General features: G+C 36.0%; 1 protein-coding gene across 2 annotated transcripts in view; it reads left to right on the plus strand.

Moving 5' to 3' along the window:
- LOC137652288 (uncharacterized) overlaps window positions 1–7,255 on the plus strand; it is a 90,310-nt gene extending 83,055 nt beyond the window's left edge. For both annotated transcript variants that reach the window (XM_068385590.1, XM_068385591.1), the window contains one exon: window positions 4,203–7,255. The gene's annotated coding sequence lies outside the window, so the exon portion shown is untranslated. The remainder of the gene's footprint in view (window positions 1–4,202) is intronic.
- Window positions 7,256–23,869: the final 16,614 nt, after the last annotated feature.

The raw sequence follows: 23,869 nt of genomic DNA on the forward strand, positions 1-23,869 counted from the left end.
ATTTTCATAATTAGCGCTGATTGACTTTTGATGCCCCAGTGCTTGGCTTAAGGCCTAAATCTTATATTGAATTCAATTCTTATAGCATCCTGCTTTTTCAAAATGGGTTGTAGCTTAGCTAATAATGATAATAATTGTGATAGCCTATTGGAAACGTCCCTGTCTCGCATTCTGTTGGACTGAGTTGGAGACCCGTTCAATCTCGTTAGTTTTAGTACTGTCTACATCCTAACCATCTTTGTGATCTAGTGATGAGTGGCCTGAGTCATCAAGAGCCATTGCCTGGCCCTAACTGGTCTTAGCTTGTGTGGATAGGGGCTTGGGCGCGGATCATACGTATATATGGTTCTAGTTAAGTTAATTCCCGGTCTTTTTATTCCTGTTAAGTTGATTCTCAGTATAGTTGATTCCCAGTAGTTTGATTCCAACTTATTAACAAATAGATAAAAGGCTTCTGGTATTTTCTTTTCAAGACCTATCTATTGTAAATTTGTTTTGCAAATAAATAGTCCACTGGCCTTTTTAGCCATATAGGAGTTTATTGATTAATAATTGTTTCAAAACCACCAGAAAAAAGGAAACGTAAAAGTATTTGTACAAAAACAATATTCTTAAAAGAAAATCATATATAAAATTTGGTAGACAAACATACTTATAAAAATTATTACAAAAGGGAAATGATAGTTTTAGTAATGTAAATTCCTTATAACAGCTCTCAGGAAATCTGTTTTTTTATGTGAATCATACCGTAAAACAATATTTTTCAGTCTGTCGTTCAAGTCTGTGTAGTTTCCTTTTGCTGGAATACCGTGGCCACCATCAAACTGAACTTTTTTTTCAAATGGGCAATGCCCTCTTCTTTTTTCAATGCTAAAATTAACTTCCAAATATTAGGATGAACACCTGAAACAACACTGTAGAGCACAGTGGTAACCTTCTAAACTATTATTGGTGCGAAGTAGTGATAGGGCACAAAAACACCTAACTTTCCCATTGAATTCAGCATCTCTGCGATATCTTTCTTTAAAGCCCAAGTCTATAACCTTGCGATAAATACTTTGCGATAAATGGAAAAGGCATGATGAAATAGATACATTTGGGAAATGATTACGTATACAGTTCATATGCGCCTTTTCGAAGTCCATCATGTATGGCTGGGGTTTTAAATTTAGGCATAATTCCAAATTTTTTGCAAAAAGTCTGTTATATGTTTCTTCTTTCTTGTCTGGCTGGAGAACAAATAACCTTGGTACAGTGAAGTTATGAATCTGAATATGTAAATATATTTTCTGCACGCACTTAAACTTTCTTCTCCAGCTAAGTGTGTTGCATACATCAAATTATGAAGTCCCTGATTTCTTGCAAAAATTAGTAACCTACTTTCACCTGCTTCGAAGCTATCAAATTGTAGGAAAACTTCACTACTGTGCAATACCCTAAACTCGTCTGGTATTATAAATCCAGTCCTACGTACAGCAATTGGGGGAACTACTTCATTAATTTGACGCCATTTCCGGATGCTTCGACTTAAGCATGATACCAATAGTAGTTGAGCTCTTTCATTTTCCCCAAGGCCAATATAGAGGCACTACTTGACGCAATAAGTGACCGTGATGTTTTTTTGCCTTGAAAGTGCAGCAGCCTTCCAACTAGTTAAGGCCTCACCTATTTTTGGATTTGTTTCACGTGAACTGTGATGATGTTCACCAAGACGGTTCAACACCTTGTAATCTTTTTCTTCTGTTGCAGTATGCAGGCGTGCTTTACAGCTCTTCACGTCACACCTCCAATACATTTTTTTTATCCATCAGCATTTGTTCTATGCTTCTCGTATTTGTAATTTAAATCGTCTACGAATTTCTGTCCTACACGGGTACTTAGAATGGTACGAGGCATGGTTAAATAGTTAATAAAACGTTTTTTTATTTGGAAATTTGTTTTTGTAAATAAATGGTCTATTTGATTAATTAGAGAACTACATTATTTAGTAAATAAATGGCCTGTTGCCTTATTTATCCGAATAGGTATGGTCAGTTGGAAATCAAATTTCAGGGAATCAATAATACTAGGAATCAACTTATCCGGAATCAAAATACTGGTAATCAAATAACCGGAGTTCAAAAACCGGGAATCAACTTACCGGTCACCGTATATATGGCTAGTCTATAGACCATTGTCCTATCCCTTGCCTCTGCCATTCATGAGCGACATTTAGATACTATATCAATCCACTGCAATCTTGTTAGAAGCAATTAGATTAACTTTTTAGAAATGCAAAATTTAATTATTTATTTTTAGTGAATAATTAAATTATTCGTTTTTGTGAATATTTAAATTATTAATATTATTAAATAATAAAATTATTCATTTAGTAATAAAATTATTTTAGTGAATATTTAAATTATTCATTTTAGTAAATAAGGAAATTATTTATTTAAAGTAATAAGGAAATTATTTTTAGTGCATAACGAAATTATTCATTTCAATGGTTAGTGAAGTTATTCATTTTAGTGAATAATGAAATGGTTAATTTTTAGTGAATAATGGATCGGAGGGATTTTCATTATTCCTTTTTTAGTGAATAATGAATCGATGAAACTAGCTGCAGAAGATTTTTAGTTCCTGACATTTAGTGTACTAAGTTTACTTATTATTCCATGTACAAACAATCATTAGACTTTGATCAATACGGAGGACCATCGACTCTATAAACCAGACCACCTCCTCCTCCTCCTCCTCCTCCTCCTCCTCCTCCTCCTCCCCCCTCCCCCTCCCCCTCCCCTCCTTCCCCGTCGGGAAACCTTTGCTTTCATAAATTATTATTTCTGGTTGTTCATCCCTCCAGAAATAGGACTTGGTCTGGCGAGGGAATCTGGGAGAAAGAAAATATATAATTTGTATATGTTTATATGGTTATATATATATATATATATATATATATATATATATATATATATAAAACCATATAAACATATATATATATATATATATATATATCGGCTATTGATTTATTCCGTGGAAAGCGTATTTTCAATAAGAATAATAGTACCAAAGTTACAAGATACATGTTTATTACTAAGCTTTCGGAAAATCTATTTCCATCATCGGTGCCTAGAAAAAAAAATAGAATACATTGTACAAGTTAAAACATTGTTTGATAAATGTTTAAAACGAAAATTTTAAAATGAACACTAAAACTTTGTGAAATAAAAAAAAAAAACTTGAAACTATGAAATCAATTTAAATACACAATAAAAGATCAAAGCGCCAGCGCTACAAACAGGAATTAAATTTAACCACGAATTAGCTCATACGTTATCTGGTCCAGGTTTGGTTTAAGTTGGTGTTGAAATATTGCCTCCATCATCACAAGGTCGAGACCACTCTGCGAAGTGGCCAAGATGGAGAAATTCTCCTTTGTACATTGGGTGGTCCTCACTGTGGGAATGGTCTCTGATAGCTACAGCGTTCACACTTATATTTGTATATGACACCCGAACAAAGATCATCTGAGACCCGGTCTTTAAATTTGATAAATTTGCCCATTGCATTTAAGGAGGAAACACTATACTGAGGATAAAATTCATGCCCAATTATACTACAATGGCTTTGTTATCTCAAGACTGTGAGACCCTAAATATGGAATAGTAAAGAAGATATTTATCCGAGGATCAATTGGTTTCTTTCCGGGTCTTTAGATTTTAGTGGTAATTAATTGATAACAAGCTGAATCTTTCAGGAATGACTCTTTAGGTAGCTTAATATAACATACTAAAAGTCCCGCAAAATCCCAAACCAGGAACTTCTTGAAATCCAAGATGGCCGCCACCGCTCATTTTTTTTTTCTCGTATAATAGATTGGCCAGACATGCTTGATTGTTGTCAAGTAAAATTTTGTAATATATATATATATATATATATATATATATATATATATATATATATATATATATATATGGTCTTCAAGATTCAAATTTTGACAATATTTGATCAACATTAAGCATTATTTCTATCAGTAATCATTTTTCTAGGTTTGGTTTTGAAGTGTGAAATACCAAACAAATATGATATATACTGTAAGTGAACGACTAATTTATTGTAAATTTCAGCCTTAGACGGGATTTGGTAGAGGGTGGTGGTGATGGTGAACTAAGCATTTTAATATTTGATACTTTACTATTCATATTTCCTTCTATTTTCAGAATAACTCATCATGAGTGATACATGCATCATCTATGAAAACAGGACCGGTGTGAACGATAGTGCATTTGTGGGTGTTAAAGGATTACACTCACTGGTAGAAAGCAGTAAAACTCGAGGAGACAAATTACATTTGAATTGGCAAGGACTTAATTGCCCAATCAAGGTGCATATTTCATGTAGCAAGAATTATGTTAGACCCTCATCCATTCAGAAAGAAAACCGTAAAAATGAAAACATAGTCGATAATACCCAAGAAAATCCGGCTAAACTACGATCTAAAAATGTAAAATTTAACATCAAAGAGGATTGTCTTTACTGCTGTAAGCGAATCATGTATGATAAAAACAATCAGAAACAAACTGCTTCGAGCTCAGTAGAGACTCTGGAATATTTAAAAAATGTATTGAAGAAAGCGGATGAGAGGGGTGTTGAATGGGCGACAGGTGTTAAACTGCGAATTCAGTTGTCATCAGATCTAGTAGCAGCTGAGGAAAATTACCATAGATGTTTTGCACAACGGTTTTACAGTGAGCATTCCTTACGTAATGAAAACACTTGTGCTGTTGGCCGTCCAGCAAATCGGGAAAAGTGTAAGGCTTTTGAACATTTGTGCCACTACTTAATTAAAACGGATGACTGTCAATATTCGTTGACTGAACTGTTTGAATTATATAAAGGATATTGTGGCGGGGGAGGGGAGGGGTATTCACAAAGTTGGCTGCAACAGAAACTTTGGGATTTTTTTGATGATGTTATTGTGACACAGGTACAAGGTAAAACCAACGTTATAAGTTTCTGTGATCATAAACACAAACTTATGATGGGTACCTGAGAGAAAAGTTATTCATCTTCTGTAACAAATGATACTGATACTATCATTGATATGGCAGCCTCTATCATTCGTAATGAGATCCGTAGAGAGGTGTATGAATGTTCTGAATACCCAGATATGAGCGACCTCAATTGTGCCAAGTCAATGGTACCAAAATCCCTGGATCGATTACTACTTGGTATCATTGCAGGAAAATCAAGTATTAATGAGCCAAATGAACGTCGAAGTACTGCAGTTGCACACAGCATTATAAGGTCATGCAGACCCAGCACAATTTGTCATTGATGGGGGACATCTTCTGCACCTTATCTCTTGGCCAAAGGATGTCACCTATCAGCAAGTGCTAGACACATATGTGTCATATGTCAGAAATCATTACGGATCAGGCTCACATGTTGTATTTGATGGTTATAGTGATATGATGACAACAAAGGATGCAGAGAGGCAGTGTCGGGAATCTCATCTGGCATCGAGTGACATCATCTTTGAGAGGACCATGAAGGTAACTACGCCCCAGAAAGCCTTTCTGCATAGTGCCAGAAACGAGTTCCGACTCATCAAGTTTCTAATGGATAATCTAGAAGGCAACAGGATTAATGTTGCACAACATAGAGGTGATGCAGACTCACTGATCATATCAACAGCACTGGCATTATGTGACCATTAGAAACCTGTGATTGTTGTAGCTACAGATACAGATATATTGGGGATGCTAATTTCCCAGGCACCTCTTGGTGCAAACATTTATATGCTTTGCAGTGCTAACCCACCACAAGTGTTCAGGATTCAAGATCTGCAAGCCAGTCATGCAGCTATAAAACAGCATCTTTTGTTCATACATGCCATAAGTGGCTGTGATACGACTTCCTCAATTTACATGAAGGGGAAAGTCAAATGTCTGGACATATGCTCTCGAGAAGACTGTGGTTACTTAGATGAGCTCAAGTCACCGGACAGTGCCAGAGAAGAAGTGGCCTTTGCAGGGGAAAAGTTCTTGCTTACATTATATGGCTCTTCACCCAGAGTAAAATTACTCGATGAATAGCGGTATATACTCTACAATCGATCAGTCAGTAAAGCATCAATCACATCAGTGTTTAAACTAGAATCACTGCCTCCACCAGCAGCAGCTTCGAAGTTCCACTGTTACAGAGCATATCTCACTGTACAGCTCTGGCTTGGTAACAAATTAGATCCCATGGAGTAAGGATGGGAAGTTAGTTTGAGACCCATACTCATCCCAATAGAGACTAATAAACCAGTTGTGCCTGACAATGTGTTCAAATGATATCGTGAGGCTGCAAAAGTGTATGTTGGCGATCAAGTGGCTGTCGCAGAGCAGGACTGGAATGCTCTGTTATGTGTGGCCAGTGCTATGATTTCATGTGCTCCAATGTAAATATTTATAATGGCATTTAAGTGAAATATCTGAAATATTGCCTCTTTTATTCATGTGTATATGCATTATGGTGCATGTTGAGATATATGTACTAAGATATTTAGGTATAATGTAGAAATGTTTACTGGAGTATGTACTAAGGTATTAAGGGATAGAAATGTATACTGGAGAAGTCTTCATGTAGATACTTGGTATCAAGGTACTTCATAATACCAAAATTTGAACTTTAGATTGCAAACTAGACTAGTTAGATTTAATTACATACATATGAGCAGTAATATGTTAATGTTTTGTTATTTCCAATACATTGGAACTTAGTTTCCATTGTGTAGCAATGAACTATATCATTATTTCCGTTAATTTTCTTTACACTAGTATATTATCAAATCGTGTATTCTTGTGCTTTTTCTACAATAATGCCAAGTTACCATTATGTACATATATCTAGTCATGTATCTACAAGCATTTAATATACATTTAAAATAGTGAACTACCAGGCAATTCTTCATGAAATATTTTATTTTTTTTCTTATTTTTTGTATATTAGAGTTTTGATGCAAATAATTTCAGCTGATGTTCAAGAATAATCGATAGATTCTCCATAAGCTAATTATGAATGATTAAAAAGGACGAATTTGAATATATTACCCACATTGAACATGATCATGAATAGTTGTTTCCTCCCAATACAAATTTTTGTTTGTTCGAAAGAGGAACATACAAGTTGACAGACATATTGATTTTTAGAAAGGTTCCTGTTTTGGGATTTTGTGGGACTTTTACTATGTTATTTGAAACTATATTAAAAGTCATTTCTGAAACAATCAGCTTGTTATCAATTTATTCCCACTTTTGATTAAAAAATGTCCAAAGTTCCTGGACTAATGGGAGCACAGAAGAAAGCGCTAAAAGAAAGTGTTTCATTTAAAAAGAAATAGCTTTTCAATCAGTTTTTATTGTGGCGGCCGATGTGGTAACGTCCCTGACTGGTGAACGCCTGACTGCGGTTCTAGTCGCGCTCAAATTCGTTAGTTTCTTTAATTGCTGCAACTTCACCATCCTTGCGAGCTAAGGATGGGGAGTTTGGGGAAGCCTATAGGACTATCTGCTGAGTCATCAGCAGCCATTGCCTGGCCCTTCTTGGTCCTAGCTTAGAGGGAGAGGGGGCTTGGGCGCTGATCATGTATATATGGTCAGTGTCTAGGACATTGCCCTGTTCGATAGGGCAGTGTCACTGTCTCCCGCTCCTGCCATTCACGAGCGACCTTTTAACCTTTAAATTTGTTTTCATTGTGGTATTGACGATGTGGCTACAGCTGTGTTTTAATACTGCATGGGTGAGTTCTCCGAGAATACTGATGTGTAGCCCGCCTTCTTGTCGATTTTGTTCGTATTTTTATAAGTTCAGCATTGTCAAAACCTCTATGTTATGATCCAATGTCTTATTATTATTATTACTACAAGATAAGCCATAACCTTAGTTGGAAAAGTAGGATGCTATAAGGTCAAGGGCTCCAACAGGAAAATTAGCCCAGTGAAGAATGGAAATAATGAAATAGTTAAAGTATAAGAGAAGTAATGGACAATTAAAATGAAATGTCTTAATAGTAACAACATTGGAATAAATTTTTCATAGTAAACTATAAAAACTTCAAAAAAAAATATGAGAAAGAGAAATAAGATAGAATAGTGTGCCCGAGTGTACCCTCAAGCACGAGAATACTAACCCAAGACAGTGAAAGACCATGGTGTAGAGGGTACGGCACTACCCAAGACTATGGAGTATCGCTCTCCTAGAAGTGCTGCCTATCATAGCTGAAGAGTCTCTTCCAAACGTTGGTTATGGTGCAATATCTTAATGTTTACAAATGGCTCTGCAGCAGGATTTAGCCAATTGAAACCTCCCAGTCTGAATGGCAGGTGTAGGAGACCTTGACAATTCCATAGGGACTGAAAATATATACGTATCAGTAACCCACGGACTAGGGAAGGCCAGGCAATGGCTGTTGATTAATCAGCAGGTAGAGCTACAGACTCCCCAACGCCACCCCCCCCCCCCACCCCCATCCCTGGTTCACAAGGATAGTGAGGTTGCAGACACTACAACAAACTATCGAGCTTGATTGGGTCTCGAACCCACGTTTAACGGATCGCCAGGCATGGACGGCTTCAATAGGCTACCATACCCCTTAGTCTACATAGGGATAATCAACGAACTACACGTGAATGTAAAAACTTTCCGTGACTTGTAACACGAACCTGCTTTCCTTGAGGTCATTAGATATGCATGGTCACTTGTGTAACACAAAGCTCTTTATCACGAGAAATATGAATCATCCCTGAATAGTTTCTTTTGTTTTTTAACGACAGTATTGTGATTGTTGTTAGCGTTTTCATTTGTTCTGAAGCAAATAGTAAAAAAAAGACATATGTTAAAAGAAGAATCAGACATGTAAAGCTGAATTCAGGTATTTTCCCTTAGCTCTTTCTAACTTTGAAAGGTGACTGCAAGATATATCCATTTGGTTTATATTCAGCGAAGTTCTTTTAAATGATTCATTATTTATTTTAATGAAACCTATTGTTTTTGAAAAGTAAATTTCTCAAAATGAATAAATAGAATAGCCACTTAGTTTAATCATGGGCAAAGTTTATGAGTGTCACAGCTTTCGTAGGGGCTTGGTGACATCAACTCATCTCATACAGTACTCTGTAGGCATTAGTAAAGGACATTTGTAGCCTCCATTTAGACCAACTTACATCAACTTTTTTACCCCCTACTCTACCTCCTTACCTTTTCCTTTATTCCATCAAGTTAGGTTAGGTGAGGCGTTTCAACCCCTTGTCCAGTGTTAGGTTCTAAGCCTAGGCTTTTCAACCTTTGGCTCAGTTAGGTTAGCGTAGGTTGTTCAATCTCTGATCCAGTTAGGTTACCCTAGGCTTTTCAACACCTGGTCCAGTTAGGTCAGCCTAAGCTGTTCAACCTCTGATCCAGTTAGGTTAGCCTAGGCTTTTCAACCTCTAGATCCAGTTAGGTTAGCATAGGCTGTTCAATCTCTGGTCCAGTTAGATTAGCATAGGCTTTTCAACCTCTGGTCCAGTTAGGTCAGCCTAATCTGTTCAACCTTTGGTCCAGTTAGGTTAGCATAGGCTGTTCAACCTCTGCTTCAGTTAGGATAGCATAGGCTGTTCAACCTCTGGTCCAGTTAGATTAGCATAGGCTGTTCAACCTCTGGTCCAGTTAGGTCAGCCTAAGCTGTTCAATCTTTGGTCCAGTTAGGTTAGCCTAGGCTGTTCAACCTCTGGTCCAGTTAGGTTAGCCCAGCCTGTTCAACCTCTGAACCAGTTAGGTCAGCCTAGGCTGTTCAACCTCGTGTCCAGTTAGGTTAGCATAGGCTGTTCAACCTCTGAACCAGTTAGGTCAGCCTAGGCTGTTCAACCTCTGGTCCAGTTAGGTCAGCCTAGGCTGTTCAACCTCTGGTCCAGTTAGGTCAGCCTAGGCTGTTCAACCTCTGGTGCCATTTTGGGCCAAATTGCCCAATTTCCGTGAATCATATCAGGTACTTTTCATCGTTTATTTTTGGTTATTTGAATAAATTTAAAATTTAATCGTCATATATTTCATATTTAGGTTGATATTCATATTGCGACGCCAGCTTGCATAAACCACTCAAAATAATGTTTGAAAGTACCTCTATGGTAATATGATAGCGGGATAGTGTGAGGAAAATAGATTAAATTGTTTGGTAAAATGCTTTAGACATGAGCATGATTTTTTATTAGAGTATGGCGAAATATTCCAATAGCAAACAGCGTATTTAATATAAAATCGAAAACAAATGACAATAAATTATTTTTTATTATTTACAGAAATTTTGGATTAATAGATGTTTGTAATGTTTGCACGTTGAATGAGTTTTTATTGTAGTTAGTATCGAAACCATAATTTTGCTAGACACTATATCTTAGCAATCCATGTTCGCCAACGGTTATATAAGCGGATGAGCAACTTGGTGGAGTAACGAGAACTTTGTGTGTGGAGGAAATACCCCCCTAAAAATAAAAATTTCGATGAAGTCACTGGCAGCAGGGTGATGTATTGGGTCTAAGGCGATAGACAATGTCTTTTTGGGCTTTCACTCCTGATGCCTGGCAGATGATCTTACTGGAATTGGTATGGAACGGCATGGGTCACTTGCCTTAGTTGGATAGGCACTGCGCATCACAAGGAACTGGTTATCCTTTGATGAATCTAGCCAAAGAATCCTCTGAGGCCCTTTGCGTCAATGAGCATAGGAGATGATGACGATGATGAATTGTGATTATTGTTGTTTAGCTTTCTGGTACTGTATTGCATTTTAGACCTTAAGCAGTTACTGACCATCTAGTTTCCTTTCATCAAACTCATGATTAGGGATCATATATCGCATGGTATTACTAAACATCCGAAAGACTGCTGACGTTAAGACTTTCAAGAAGTAAATGAAGACTTTCTTGTTCTCTAGATGCTTTGATAACGTAGATTTGACAATAAACACCCATTAACATACGCTACTGGGGTCTATGCGATGTCAGGCAGGGCAGAAGATCGGGACTACAGTCTACCCCAAAGACAAAGACAAACCATAGTCCTTCAAAAAGAAGGCAACCGTGTTTACCCCCATCGAAATGGAAAAAAAGCACATTAACAGCAGAAGATGCTATGTGATGTGCAAAATACTTAAGAATGTTTACAATAAACTGATCTTGTATGTCTTGTAAGGCGTAAGGCTCCTCTGCGTGATAGGACAGGAAAACAGCCCTTAAGATAGTTCAGTTAAAAATATTTCGTGATATAATTTTTTCTTTCCAACGGAGTTTCCTCATCTTGTTAATGTGTTAACTACCAAAATGCACTTCTCTAACAAGGCATTATATCTTTGATTAAGTTTCCATCACATACAGTTCTGATGTTGTTGCTTTTTTTGTTTCTCTCTTTTCGTGTGGTACCTTCATCAGAGCTCTTCAGAGAAACACTTGTTTATACTTAACGTGTTTAGTGCCAAGGCAATTATTGAATTCTGATTTTATCATCGGAGATCGTTTGATTTTATTAATAGAGTTCTAAGTATTATGTTCTTTAGAAATAGTTTTCTCCGCCATGGTCTTCCACTGTCTTGTGTTAGAGTTCTCTTGCTTGAGGGTATACTCAGGCACAATATTGTTTCTTTATTTCCTTTCCTCACTGGGTTATTTTTCCTTTTGGGGCCCTTTTTTCAACCAGGGTTGTAGTTTAGCTATTGATAATAATAATAATAATAATAATAATAATAATAGGGATCCCTGAATGGATGGATGGGGAACTGGGTGTTCTGCGACGCATAGTACCGTATACTACAGACTGACGCTATAGTCTTGCTGGGGGATTAGCCTGCTTGTCCCTTATTGAGTATAAAGATTTCTTAAGTTTAAAGTTGGTTTCTTCAAGACGCACTTTCTCCTCGAAAATGTGGAAGTGTTTTTGTGGAAGAAATCTGTTGTTCCACACATATGGTTTGCTGATAACACAAGTGTTCATCCTATTATTCGGCCCAGCTGTTTTGTTCGCTCAGTTGCTGTGCTTGGACAATAATCCCAACGTTAATGTTTTAGTGTTTTGTTTTTCCCATGCAATTAAACAAAAGGCTTCTTTTTTCGTTAAGTAATCGGCAACAAATGCGGAAATTTGCGATATGGTTAGATTATCAAGATGGAGATGAATGGGCATGTGTTACGAAGGGAGAATGAGTTAGTCCAGGATGTACCTGAATGAAAGCCGCTGAGCAGGAGAGGACGTGGTAGACCAAGAGAAACATGGCTGATGACAATGCAGAGGGAGGTTGGATCTGAGAATTGGGTTGAGCTTAGAGAGATGGCACAGGAAAGAGCCATATGGCGTGATTTAATTGAGGTCCAGTGAAGATTTAACTCATGTTTAGAAAGGCATTCTCAAGATCTATTTCAATTGTAATGAGCGGGTCTCGAACTTTCATCCAACAGATCCCAGGGCAGGGAGGTTTCCAATAGGGAGAGGAACAATAAAATGATCCACCATTCGATATTGCACAGACGACTAAGTTGCAAGCACACCTTGTGCAGGTCTATTCCGGGCTATATTTTATAACAGAACAAAATACCTTAGGCTAGATGATATTCCAGATTCAATTACTTTTTGTACGATTTTTCTTATGTACATTTTGGATACGGTTATAATTCTTGTGTGTTTTTTTTTTTTTTTTTTTTTTTTTTTTTTTTTTTTTTTTTGCAAGATCATTGTTCTGTAGAACTGATTCTGAGGATATTATTATTATTATTATTATTATTATTATTATTATTATTATTATTATTATTATTATTATTATTAATACTAGTTAAGCTACAGTCCTAGTTGAAAAACCAGGATGCCATAAGCCCAAGGGAAGGAAATAAACTGAATATGAGAAGTAATGAATAAAGAATACGATATATCTTAAGATCAATAGCAGCATTAGGATAGATCTGTCATATATAAACTGGAGACAGACTCTTGTCAGTTTGTTCAACATAAAAACATTCACTGCAAGTATGAACGTTTGAAGTTCCACCGATTCATCTGTCTGATTGTGAAGATAAATATTCTTCTTTTTTATCTTTATAGTTTAAAGCTGCATTTTACCAGTATGAATCATGGTCTTGAGCAGAGGATTTTGTATTTTATGCAAAAATTTTACTGCCCTGTTTAAAGGTTTAAAAGCCGCTCCTGAATGGCAGAGACAAATGATAGTGACAATGCCAGAGAGACTGACCATATATACATAGGATCAGCGCCCAAGCCCCCTCTCTACCCATGCTAGGACCAGGGAGTGCCCGCCAATGGTTACTGATGACTCAGTATGTTGCTCTACAGGCTCCCCCAAATCTCACATCCTTAGTTCACAAGGATGGTGACCTTAAAGGCACTACAAGAAACTATCGAGTTTTGGGCGGGACTCGAACCCCAGTCCAACAGAGCACCAAGCAGGGATGTTTCCAATAAGCCACCACAACTCTTTGATGTAATTCAAAAGGATGTTTTTTTTCATTTATAAAGCTACTTTCACCTAATAAAAGTAGTGCAGGACAGAAGAAAGTGGAGACAGTTCATTTTAACGCCTAAACACAGGAAGGGAAAGACTCAGAAAGGCTACCACTGTACCAGATACACCAGTCTGCCTTGAAGTTTATTTAGCGTGCCAGAACACCTCGTCAAAATGACTAGGAGATATTTATTTTTTATGGCAATTTTTTTCAACAACAGTAACGACAAAATCAGCTGTTTCTAGTCAACTGCCAGACAAATGCCTGAGACATGTCTTTAGTTATGTCTGGGGTTCGGCCATTTTCATCACGCCGGCCACTGCGGATTGGAGATAGTTGTCGATTTCTGTCTGATCGATTGCAGGAAACCATCCTAGTATGGATGGCCCAGGCTAGTACAGCTTTGCTGATCAGAGCAATACATAAACCCTTTCATGACGTTAATGTATCCCCACTCAGAAAGGGTCAACCAGCACGGGGCGATACATAAGGTATTCTGCAGTATATTGAATAATAAAACTATATTACAATATTGATTTCATTTTTTTATCATTTCTATCCTCAAATTTAGGAGTACTGTATATAAAAATGTTAAAGGTGGTATCGAATTCAGTGGTAAATTTTTACTCTTCAGGGAGGGGTGTACTGTACGTTGGGTCAGATAGAATAGCGGCTATTCTATCAGACCCAAATTGAGGATACAAATGAGAAATGGGGAAATTGACATTGCAATATTTCATTATTCAATATCATTGCAGATTACCTTTATGTACTGTGCAGTACTGGCTATTGAATTTCAATAGCCAGTACTGCACAGTACATGAAAGTAATCTGCAGTGATATTGGATAATGAAATATTGCAATATCAATTTCCCCTTTTCTCATTTTTATCCCCAATTTTATGGGGTACATATAATCTATAAGAAATCCAAAGGGTTACCGAATCCAGTTAGTAAGCCACATTTTTACTTCCGGGGGGGGGGGGGGGGGTTTACGTTGTATCTGAGAAAATTGCCAGTACTGCGCAGTACATGAGAATATCTGTAATGAAATCTACTAATAAAATATTACAATATCAATTTATTTTTTCCTCATTTTATCCTCAATATTAATAGTACGTACTGTATATAAAATGTCAAGGGGTACCGAAGAACAAAAAGGACGGGAATCCCTACAGTTGACGATATCTCTTAAGGAAACGCAACCGATAAAATACAACCATTTTGTGACGTCATCGTGAGATTATCAGATCTTTGTTCTAGAAAATTGCTTTTAGAATTTCAAGGATTTATTCCTCTTTGTGACAGCGTGAATGTTTCAACCTTCGACCTTTGTCTGTGCATTAGATGTTTTTTGTTGATAGGTAAATAATATATTTTTTTTCTTTTTTGTTAACAGGTAAATAATATTGGGAGAGGTTGGGGAGCTGCCAACAGGGTTGGTTCACAATTAGAGCCTTGTGTGTGTATATATATATATATATATATGTGTGTGTGTGTGTGTGTGTCTATATATATATATATATATATATATATATGAGTGTATGTATATACACATATATATATGTATGTATATACATATATATATACTGTGTATATATGTATATATAATATGGATATGTATATATATTGTATATATATATATATACAGAGAGAGAGAGAGAGAGAGAGAGAGAGAGAGAGAGAGAGAGAGAGAGAGAAACCCATACTAATTGACAAAACGAGCAACATGGATACGACGGCAAACTAAAGTATAGGATATTCTAACATGTGAGAAAACGAAATGGACATGGGCAGGATATCTATAGAGAGTGAAAGACAAGAGATGGACATCAAGAATAACAGGGTCCCTAGAGATTGCAAATGAAGAAGGACAAGGAGCAGAACAGGATGGATGAACGAACCAAGAAAACTTGCAGGGATAGACTGGCAAAAAAAGACCATAAACAGATGCAAGTGGAAGGACATGTGTGAGGCCCTTGTCCTGCAGTGGATTGTGGAAGGACATGTCCGAGGCCTTTGTCCTGCAGTGGATTAGTCACGGCTGATGATATATATATATATATATATATATATATATATATATATACAGTACTGTATACAGTATATCATCATCAGCCGTTATTAGTACACTGCAAAATATCAAGAATCCGAGAAAGTAAAAGGAGGTATACAGTATATCTAACACCACGTAACAAATAGTACATCAGAGAGTTAAATCAAACCCTCTTAATTCAATGTAAATCCGTAAAATTTCTCTGAGCAATTAAGGAAAGATTAAACTAAAGGCGAAACGTAAAAATGACTAATGAAATACCACTGAACAATTCATTCCTGTTTAAAGGTTACATCAATCACTCCAGTAATTTCCATCCATTATTTGAATGCGTTACGAAAACGGATGTGTTCGTTCGTTCGTTCGCCTGGATAGGAACACATGCAATGGATGCCAACGGAATTTTTTGTGTATCTGAAATTTGTTGATTTGAGATAGGAATGATTTGCCTATTGAGGCTTGCATTTGTTTACGTTTTATTATTATAAATACTTAAACTACAACCCTAGTTGGAAAACTAGGATGCTATAAGCCAGTGTCTCCAACAGGGAAAAAAATCCCCATTGATGAAAAGAAATAAATAAACTACAAAAGAAATAATGAACAATTGAAATAAAATATTTTAAGGACAGTAACAAAAGTAGAATATATCTTTCATATATAAACTATAAAAAGACTTCAATCAGACTGTTGAAAAAAAAAAAAATATTCGCTGCAAGTTTGAACTTTTAGAAGTTTCATAGATCCAACTACCCAATTAGGAAGATCATTCCACAGCTATACTGTATAGTTAAGGAAAGGAAATTAGGAAATAAATAAACTACAAGAGAAATAATGATCAATTAAAATAAAATATTCTAAGAACGCTAACAAAATTAAAATATATCTTTCATTTATATTATTATTATTATTATTACTTGCTAGGCTACAACCTTAGTTGGAAAACCAGGATGCTATAAGCCCAGGGGCTCCAACGGGTAAAATAGCCAAGTGAGGAAAAGAAACAAGGAAAAATAAAATATTTTAAAAACAGTAACATCTTCTAAAAAAATATTTCCTATATAAACTATAAAAATTTAACAAAACAAGAGAAAGAGAAACAAGATAGAATAATGTGCCCGAGTATACCCTCAAGCAAGACTTAAATCAGCCTGTTCAATATAAAACATTCTCTTCAAGTTTGAACTTTTGAAGTTCCACGGATTCAACTACACCATTAGGAAGATCATTCCACAGCTATACTGTATAGTTATCGCATTCGGTAAAAGATAACTCACAACTGTATTTGGATAAGCGAAATCTACCGAGGCCCTTTTCGTCAATAGACGTAGAAGATTATGATGGTGATGTTGATTCGAGACTATCATTTCTCTCTTGGATTTGTTTACCCTGTCCCCCTTCCCGTTCCAAGAATAGCCTATCTAATTGCCTTTATCTTGGCAACCATCTCCGTATTTTTCTTTGAAGGCCATAATTACCTCCGCCAACGAAGTTGGAAGGAGGTTATGTTTTCGCCCCTGTTTGTGTATGTGTGTGTTTGTTTGTGAAGACCTTCCTGGCCACACTTTTGATCATAGTATAATGAAACTTGCAGGGATCAACTATTATGTAAAAAGCTGGAAATAATTAGATTTTGGAAGGTCAAGGTCAAAGGTCAAGCAAATGTCCAATTCACTTAATCAGCCATAGGTTTGGACATCGTTGTCACAGAGACTTCAAACTTGGTTCATATTTGAGTGTGTGAAAATCCACGCTGATTAACACATGCTAAGGTCAAAGGTCAAGGTCAAGAGATAAGCTGCCGCGGCGAAGGTCTGCGCTCTACTGAGTGCCCCTCTAGTCTATTATTTTTTAACTCCTATTATCAACCTCGATTTTACTCTCCTTCTTTAGACTCTTTTCAACAATTTAATTGGGTTAATCCTAATAGTAAGGGCTTCTCCACCATGCGGCTCAGTACTGCACAGTACTCTAGAAGTTTTATTCCAGCTGTGACCAAGTTGTGGAATGATCTTCCTAATCTGGCAGTTGAATCGGCAGAACTTCAAAAGTTCAAAGTTGCAGCAAATGTTTTTACGTTGAACAGGCTGACATGTCTCTTTTTATAGTTTACATATTAAAGGTCTATTTAATAGTGTCACTGTTCTTAAAATATCTTATTTTATTTGTTCATTGCTTCTCATATAGTTTATTTATTTCCTTATTTTCTCTCCTGACTGGGCTATTTTTCCCTGTTGGAGCCCTTGGGCTTATAGCATCCTGCTTTTCCTACTAGGGTTGTAGCTTAGCTAGTAATAATAATAATAATAATAATAATAATAATAATAATAATTCATATAGATGTTTGTATGGTCATTCATTGTACGGTTGACTTCATTACTAAAGGCTGCAAGTGTGCAAGAGTCCGTGCCTGGCCGTAAGCGCCAGGCAATCTGCAACAACAACAACGTCTGACAGCTGTACAATGCAGCAGGTAACTGTGTTTAGCAAAGGGATAAACTGTAGGTAATTCTACTTTAAAAACAAGTAGCTGAGCTTGTAAACACATTATCAAAAGCATTTTCATCCATTTTACAAAGTGGTGTGTAGGAGAATATCGTTATTTGCGTACCAGCATTTCGTAAGATCTATGTAAATGCTTTTGATCACGTTTACAAGTTCGGCGACTTTCTTTTACAGACAGCGTTGCCAACAGTTTCCCTTTTGCTGAACACAGTGTTACCTATATACAGCTGCCAGACGTCTTATGGTTTATGTTATGCACCTAGCAGTATGCTTTCTCTTATGTACTTCCCAATGCATAGTATTATAATCAAAACTATTTTAATTTTTACAGGATCTGAAGATGATGATGGATGATAGATGCGCATTGTGTTGTAAACAGCTCGACAATGGGGAGCTAACAATACTCCTTCGAGAAAGCAGAGCTAAAGCCATCTACCTATGTAGCCAACAGATGAACGATGACATCAGTATAAAGCAAGGCCAAACAGTGCATCAAAATGGTCAGCGCTTATACTGTCATCCTATAAATATAGCAAAGTCAAAGAGAAACACCTCTGATACAAGCATCACTGTTGGTTTTGAATGCAGGTCATCAGAACAGCCTTTAAACTTCAAGACGGACTGTCTTTTTTTGTGGAACTTACATTTCTGACTAAGTAAAGAAGAGAGGGACTGAAGGTCACTCGTGTGACTAAAGGTGCCTAACAAACTCTTTAAAAAGAATGCCATCTTACTGATGATGGTTGGGCTAGACGTGCGTGTGCTAGACTGTTGCATGTGCATGACCTTCCAGCTGCTGATGCCATTTACCCTCAGCAATGCAGTGTAGCATTTCGTCAGGGGAAGGCTGTTCCTCAGAAGTATGCTTCTCCAGCAGATACAGCAAAGAAGAAGCAGAAAGTAGAACGTCCTTCAAAATCTAAGTGCAGTGGTAGTCCATCACTGGAAGAGCAGACAGAAGCATTCTTAAAAGTCACCCACTATCTCGTTGGAGAATGATAATGAGCAGACCACACTTGATGATTTGATTGTCAAAATGTCTGAATTCCTTGAGGGATGTGGAGTAGGCCCATACAGTCACAAACACATGAAAAGGAAAATGAGAGAGCATTTTGGAGACAATATTATTATAACAACTATTAACAGGGAGGAAAACGTAGCAACAATGAGACGCATAGCGGAGAATATCATATTGGAGTTTCGCAGTAATAGATCAGGGGATGAGAAGCAGAAAATTATAGAAGCATGGGAGCTTTCTTCTAGTAATGACAGATATACAACCTGCCCCAGCATCACTGTTGTCTATAATCAGATGTAACTGTATGACAGATTGTGGGTCAAATAAATGTTGTTACCATAAAAATAACTTTGAATGTTCCCATGCATGTGGCCAGTGTCGTGGGTCAGGATGCTCCAACTCCTTATATGACATTTGGGAAGATGATGATAGAGATGACAGTGATGAATGTACTGTGTAAAAGGAAAAGTCACAGATGTCAGTCATACTGTCATTCTAATTTTTATTTTTAATTCTGATCTGTGTGGATGAAAGAATTTTCTTGTTCTTACATTGTAATAGTTTCTGTATTTTTGATAAACATAAAACATCTTTCAGTAACCTTTGCTGTAAATGTTATTTACAGTACCAACATAATATGAAATGTAAATTTGTGACTAGCATACTGAGAAGCAATGTAAATCATTAATAGATTAATGAGTGATCTTCTTATGTTTGGATCACCAATTGTTATGATGTATCTTTTGATGGTCAAAAGTTTTTAGTATCTAGTTTATTTCTAGTAAAGTCATTTAAAACTACTGTACGTTTTACTTCATCAAAGCACAGATATTTGTACAAGGTGTGGAATTGTACTGTAAAATGTTAGGATGTGTTTGATAAGTATTAACTTATATTTTTCATCTTAATGGAATTTATCAAAATACATTTAATTTTGTTAATATCAGTTTAGAAGTATTGAAAGCATTGATTATTTTTTTTTATAAAAGGTAGAAATTTATGTTTTTTCGAACTTTAAGACAGCATTTTGTATATACAAGCCCTACAGATTTTTCTTTCAATACCTATATTTTTTATTGTAATCTCGGAAATAAATTAAAATCTAGACATTCTATGTGGGAAAGAGTATGTACAATACATTTTGCATATAGTGTGTCACTACAAAGGAAAAAAGCTGCTTTGGCACCACTAATAATGTATATAATAGGCAACCAAAGATATAGTCAGTAGTTGTAAGCATACTGGGCAGTGGCTAGAGAAAATACTAGCTTTGCTCAAGTTCCAGGATTTTCCCATACTGAGACTTTTTTTTTCTAGAATGTTAGACACATCATTCTATAAAAAAAAAATAAATCTGTACCAATTACGTCCAATTTCGTGATGTTTTGGCCTTAAAAATCCTGGACTACTCATGAGCTTCCACTGAAGTGTACCGGAATGAATGAAGCCAACTGTACAATTACTCATATAAGTTGGTGGATGCCCGGTTGTTTGAAAGAGATTACCACTTTACCCCTTTCTGGACGACAGGTGTCTGGGAGCACGAAACTGGTCAAATATTCATCAGTTGACTATTTGAGCGTTTTCTTACGCCTTGCAGACACCTGCCGTCCAGAAAGGGCCGAAGTGGAAAAATCTCTCACAAACATCCGGACATCCACCAACTTATATGAGTGACTGTACCACAGTTCAAACTGAAAACGAGCAAAATGAGAAACCTTTCAGTACAGACAAGACGAAATTCACCATGTGTTAAATTTCCTTTATAATTGGAGGTCATTATTATACATGGTGTAATGACTTATCAGTTAAGATCGTCTTTCCTTTTTGGTAACATTGTGAAACTAAAAAAAAAAGAAAAAAGCATTTTTTTTTGTCACAGGAAAAGAAACATATTGATTGGAGTATGAACCGGTTAGGTACTTGTAGTACATTGCTAAAAATTAAGTGGAATTTACTCTCTCTCTCTCTCTCTCTCTCTCTCTCTCTCTCTCTCTCTCTCTCTCTCTCTCTCTCTCTCTCTCCCCATTGCAAATTCAATACACGTATTGATTGAAGGGTGAGCTGGTTAGGTACTTAGTATTGCATTACTGAAAAATCAAGTTCAAATTGATATTCTCTCTCTCTCTCACACTCTCTCTCTCTCTCTCTCTCTCTCTCTCTCTCTCTCTCTCTCTGTTTATTGCGAATTCTATACACGTATTGATTGGAGTGTGAACTGGTTAGGTAACTTGGTAGTACATTAATAATAAGTTTTGCTGGCTGATGTGGTATCGTCCCTGACTGGGGATTCCAGTTAAGCTCAAAATTGATAGTTTCTTTAGTTGCTGCAACCTCACCATCCTTGTGAGCGAAGGATGGGGGGAACCTATAGGTCTATCTGCTGAGTTATCAGCAGCCATTGCTTGGCTCTCCTTGGTCCTAGCGTGGGTGTAGAGGGAGCTTGGGCGGTAATCATATGTATATATGGCCAGTCTCTAGGGCATTGCCCTGCTCAATGGAGCCATGTTACTGTCCCTTGCCTCTGCCGTTCAGGAACTACCTTTTAACCTTTAAGTGCAAATTAATTTATTTCTCTCTCTCTCTCTCTCTCTCTCTCTCTCTCTCTCTCTCTTTAATCCAATGAGGCTACGCACTTGTTGATGGCAGTTGAAGAACGTGCCATGGATAATCAGGTGTGTGTATGGGACCATAAGTGTTTTTGTGGTTTATTGATTTTATTAGGAAGGTCATAGGAAGTGACTTCCGAATATGGTAGCCCGTTTGACATTTAGAGAGACAGGGAGGAAGGGTGGCTTTTGTGCCATATGGCTATACTCAAGGAGTGTGGATAAGTTGCTGACCAAACTATTGTTATTACCCCCCGACAACGAAAATGGGAGGAGGTTATGTTTTCTCCCCCTTTTGTCTGTGAATAACTTCCTAGCCACAATTTTACGCTTAGAGTAGTGAAACTTTCAGAGGCTATATGTTATGTTGAGATGTAGAAGTGGTTCGATTTTGAAATTTCTATATCAGATGTTACCGAATTACCCCTAACCTTAATCCAAAGTTCGCACATGGTTGTCAGTCTTCAAATATGCTTACGGTCTAAATTGACTGGGAAAGGCAAGCTGGTTTCGAGAAATAAACTGCCGTAGCGGAGGTTTGCGTTCTCAGAGTGCTTTTCTCATTATTATTAGCTAAGCTACAATCCTAGTTGGAAAAGCATGTTGCTATAAGCCCAAGGGCGCCAACTGGAAAAAATATTCCAATGAGGAAAGGAAATAAATAAACTACAAGATAACCAATGAACAATTAAAGTAATTATTTGAATTAGCACATTGCATGTTAACCATTATATCGCATATGTACAGATGGACACATAAATACCAAGCACACCTCGCTCTGAGATATTGCACCCTGTCACACCCTTACTGTACGGAGATTGACCAAACAGATAGGGAAGGGAGAGATGGCGGAGGTGGTGGACAGGGCTAAAGAGAGGTGCACTTCTTCAGAACAAAGTGTACCGGGGATTCCTGTGTCCGACTGTACATATATTTTTTTAATAAATGCTGTAAAATGTTAGAACTTTTATATACTTTCTTCTAATAAATGTTGTAAAATATCCATTAGACATTTTTGTTTTAGATATTTTCTTTAGGCATGTTTTACTTTTAAGTATTTTCGGCTTTTCGTTATTTTCTTTAGGTGTTTTTTCCTTATAAGTATTTTTGTCTTAAATATTTTCTTTAGGTATTTTTTACTTTTTAAGCATTTTTGTTTTTTAGATATTTTCTTTAGGCATTTTTATTTCTTAAGTATTCTTTTGTATATTTTCTTTAGGCATTTTTCACTTTTTAAGTATTTGTCTTTTATATATTTTCATTAGGTATTTTTTTTACTTTTTAAGTATTTTTGTCTTTTAGATATTTTCTTTAGGCATTTTTTTATCTTTTAAGTATTTTGGTCTTTTAGATATTTTCTTGAAACTTTTTTTACTTGTTACGTATTTTTGTCTTTCAAATATTTTAGGCATTTTTTACGTTTCAAGTATTTGGTCTTTTAGATATTTTCTTTAGGTATTTTTTGCATTTTAAGTTTTTTCTTTTAGATATTTTCTTTAGGTATTTTTTACTTCTAAAGTATTTTTGGCTTTTAGATAATTTTTGTAGAGGATTTTTACTTTTTAAGCATTTTTGTCTTCTAGATATTTTCTTTTGGTATTTTTCACTGTTTAAGTATTTTTGTCTTTTAGATATTTTCTCTAGGTATTTTTCACTGTTCAAGTATTTTTGTCTTTTAATTTTCTTTTGGAATTGTTTTACTTTTAAACATTTTTGTCTTTTAGATATTTTCATAAGGCATTTTTTACTTTTTAAGTAATTTTGTCTTGAAGATGTTTTCTTTAGGCATTTTTTTTAAATTTTTTATTATAGTTGTCTTTTAGATATTTTCTTTAGGCATTTTTTACTTTTAGAGTAATTTTGTCTTGAAGATATTTTCATTGGGATTGTTTACTTTTAAGTATTTTTGTCTTTTAGATATTTTCATTAGGCATTTTTACCTTTTAGATATTTTTGTCTTTTAGATATTTGCTTTAGACATGTTTTACTTTTTAAGCATTTTTGTCTTTTAGATATTTTCTGTAGGCAATTTTCACATTTTAAGTATTTTTGTCTTTTAGATATTTTCTCTAGGCATTTTTTTTTATTTTCTAAGTATTTTTATCTTTTGGATATCTCTTTAGGAATTGTTTACTTTTCAAGTATCCATGTCTCTTAGAAATTTTCTTTAGACA

This window comes from Palaemon carinicauda, chromosome 13 (genome assembly GCF_036898095.1).
Source record: "Palaemon carinicauda isolate YSFRI2023 chromosome 13, ASM3689809v2, whole genome shotgun sequence".
NCBI lineage: Eukaryota > Metazoa > Arthropoda > Malacostraca > Decapoda > Palaemonidae > Palaemon > Palaemon carinicauda.